Genomic DNA, 4,076 nt, shown 5'->3' with positions numbered 1-4,076 from the left:
CCAGGGACCGCTACCCGTTCGCAGAGCCTGAGGTCGCAGCTAGCCCAGGAAGTACTTCTGTACGCCAGGGACGTGATCGCAAATAGTCCCGGCGGATACACCAACAAGGTGCTTTATAAGGAGGCGCACTACCGGCAAAGAGCAGTTGACGCAACTCTCGGAAAGACACAAAGCTGTCGCCCCGGCAGCTACGCATACACGCCTCTTCTATCTGGCCGATCTCTCGGTACAGTCGACAAACCTCTGGACGTTGTAGAACTGTTTTTGTTTGCTCCACGTGAAGAGTGGGAGCTTTTTTTTAATAATTATTATTTTGTTTTTGTGCCGATCCGCAGTTGCCCCGCGTCGGTTGTTCTTTTGGATACTGTATTATTGTGTCGTTTTGGTGACTGAACCGTAAAATTACTACTGGTTCACCAAAGTTTATTAATCACAATTAATACACAAAATGTAAAGTGGAAGTACGTGCCAAGGAATAACTGGTGGAATTGCACCCAGTTTTCAGAAACACTCTTTATTCAAATTTCGTGCAAGACTTTACGATATTTAAAAAAAAAAAAAACGACAACAATCATTTAACGAATAAGTCACAATTTATTATAGGAAATGACTTTTAAATTATTAAATTATTACAAAAAAATTCACGCCATTAAAAAGGCACGTACAGGCAAGCGTATACAACGCGACGCTGTATAATATTTCAAGCTGAGCTAAATTACAGGTGAATTTCACTCCATTAATAAATGAATACAATTTGAATATATGACTTCACTTTTGGTCAGACAAGTTTCCCATTTGGTTACAGCAGCCGTACTTACGGCCGCCCACAACAGCCTCACTCAGGCTCATTAAATGGTGCAGAATCTAACTTGTCTGCAAAATATAAAGACAATCCTGTTTACCAAAGTTCTCAAAATAGAATAACGAAAACGCATGAATCATGCACACCGGGTGGGGGGGGGGGGGGACACTCACAGTTAATAACATTAACATTTCCAAAATATATACAAAAAAGCAAATTTTACAAATTTCTGCCAGTTAACTTACGGCAAACACACACGCTCGCCAGATAGGACTTGCGAACTTTTGCAACATTCTCCTTTCAAGGCAACAATTTCTACCCGTAATGAAATGGCAAACTTTTGCATGGCAAGAAAACACACTGATAACCAACTACCTGTATAAAAGACACAAGTATGTTGAGTAAAAGCCTTAAAAGGTACTTAATTGGAAAAACACACAACAGTTTTTGCTGACTAGAAACAATATAAAAAAAATCCATTACGGCGTACATTAACGTTGCTTGATTATAGCCAAATATACATAAACACAAAATTTACGTAAGTTACAGCTTCCAGATGAGCAGGAATTCGTTATGCAGTTGACGAGTTCTTACCACGAGGCAAAAGGAATTTATCTTCTTTCATAGAGTACCTTTTACACGTGAGTCTAGTAATACTAGTCATGCCAGGCGAGAGAATGGATCAGGTCTTGGTGCCTTGCATTTTAAACAGTACAGCCATTGGTGCCTTAGACTTTCACAGACGGGGCAGAGACTAACAGTTGAATAAACCCGTAGGTAAGCTGGGAGGAGAAAGAAGCAATCCGAACCACAGATTTACTCTGACTCCCGCACCCTTTCGTCCTAAAATGGGACAAACGGACCACTCTTTCTAATATTACCACCTTCCCGCGGGTGGCCACACGAGAATGAATGGCGGGAAACCCCCAAAATATACGGCTGGTATAATTAAGAAGAATAAGTAAATTGAATTAAATTAAACTTCATAAAATCTGTCAACAATCAATACTCAACTTGTGGTGCGTTACGACTTCTAGGCCTGAACCAACGCAGCACCTCCAAATGCTTTGCCGAGCCGCCCGCAGCCAGCCGTTTCAGCGGACGCAGGAAGGCGCGCCGACTTTCAGAACCTCCTCGCCGGTCGACGACAGCATGCGGCCGAACTGCAGATTAGGCCCCTCGCGGACCCACGCTCAGGGAGATTCCTTCCGTGACGAGCAGCTAACGCCCCATACCACGGAGCCGCTGCTGGCGCCGCTTACGCTGATGCCGCGGTCTGCGCGCTGTCCCTCTAGCACCGAGCACCGGCAGAGAAGTCGCTTCTTGATGCCCCGACTGCCAGCTCTCCACCAGAGCCCATACAGCCACTCCTTAAGCCCACGCGAACAGCCCACTTTTCCCCTTTCCCGCTAGAGGGAGACACCGAAGTCCTCAATTGCGACAGCGGCGCCACCGCCAGAAAACGGAGGGAGACTGCTTCACGCTACGCGCTGCGGCGCGCTTTTCAAAGCTAACTTTACTACGGCTCAGTGACTGCAAAAAAAAAAAAAAAAAACCGGCTCTGAGCACTGTGGGACTTAACATATGTGGTCATCAGTCCCCTAGAACTTAGAACTACTGAAACCTAACTAACCTAAGGACATCACACACATGCATGCCCGAGGCAGGATTCGAACCTGCGACCGTAGCGGTCACGCAGTTCCAGACTGAAGCGCCTAGAACCGCACGGCCACACCGGCCGGCTCAGTGATTGCAATAGATCGTTTTGGGACTTGTGTTTTCTACATCTACATCTACATTGATACTCCGCAAGCCACCCAACGGTGTGTGGCGGAGGGCACTTTACGTGCCACTGTCATTACCTCCCTTTCCTGTTCCAGTCGCGTATGGTTCGCGGGAAGAACGACTGTCTGAAAGCCTCCGTGCGCGCTCTAATCTCTCTAATTTTACATTCGTGATCTCCTCGGGAGGTATAAGTAGGGGGAAGCAATATATTCGATACCTCATCCAGAAACGCACCCTCTCGAAACCTGGCGAGCAAGTTACACCGCGATGCAGAGCGCCTCTCTTGCAGAGTCTGCCACTTGAGTTTATTAAACATCTCCGTAACGCTATCACGGTTACCAAATAACCCGGTAACGAAACGCGCCGCTCTTCTTTGGATCTTCTCTATCTCTTCCGTCAACCCGACCTGGTACGGATCCCACACTGATGAGCAATACTCAAGTATAGGTCGAACGAGTGTTTTGTAAGCCACCTCCTTTGTTGATGGACTACATTTTCTAAGCACTCTCCCAATGAATCTCAACCTGGTACCCGCCTTACCAACAATTAATTTTATATGATCATTCCACTTCAAATCATTCCGCACGCATACTCCCAGATATTTTACAGACGTATCTGCTACCAGTGTGTGTTCCGCTATCATATAATCATACAATAAAGGATCCTTCTTTCTATGTATTCGCAATACATTACATTTGTCTATGTTAAGGGTCAGTTGCCACTCCCTGCACCAAGTGCCTATCCGCTGCAGATCTTCCTGCATTTCGCTACAATTTTCTAATGCTGCAACTTCTCTGTATACTACAGCATCATCCGCGAAAAGCCGCATGGAACTTCCGACACTATCTACTAAGTCATTTATATATATTGTGAAAAGCAATGGTCCCATAACACTCCCCTGTGGCACGCCAGAGGTTACTTTAACGTCTGTAGACGTCTCTCCATTGATAACAACATGCTGTGTTCTGTTTGCTAAAAACTCTTCAATCCAGCCACACAGCTGGTCTGATATTCCGTAGGCTCTTACTTTGTTTATCAGGCGACAGTGCGGAACTGTATCGAACGCCTTCCGGAAGTCAAGAAAAATAGCATCTACCTATGAGCCTGTATCTAATATTTTCTGGGTCTCATGAACAAATAAAGCGAGTTGGGTCTCACACGATCGCTGTTTCCGGAATCCATGTTGATTCCTACATAGTAGATTCTGGGTTTCCAAAAACGACATGATACGCGAGCAAAAAACACGTTCTAAAATTCTACAAGAGATCGACGTAAGAGATATAGGTCTATAGTTTTGCGCATCTGCTCGGCGACCCTTCTTGAAGACTGGGACTATCTGTGCTCTTTTCCAATCATTTGGAACCCTCCGTTCCTCTAGAGACTTGCGGTACACGGCTGTTAGAAGGGGGGCAAGTTCTTTCGCGTACTCTGTGTAGAATCGAATTGGAATCCCGTTAGGTCCAGTGGACTTTCCTCTATTGAGTGATTC

This window comes from Schistocerca serialis, chromosome 11 (genome assembly GCF_023864345.2).
Source record: "Schistocerca serialis cubense isolate TAMUIC-IGC-003099 chromosome 11, iqSchSeri2.2, whole genome shotgun sequence".
In the NCBI taxonomy this organism is placed as follows: Eukaryota; Metazoa; Arthropoda; class Insecta; order Orthoptera; family Acrididae; genus Schistocerca; species Schistocerca serialis.
Note: the sequence above shows the minus strand (reverse complement) of the source record.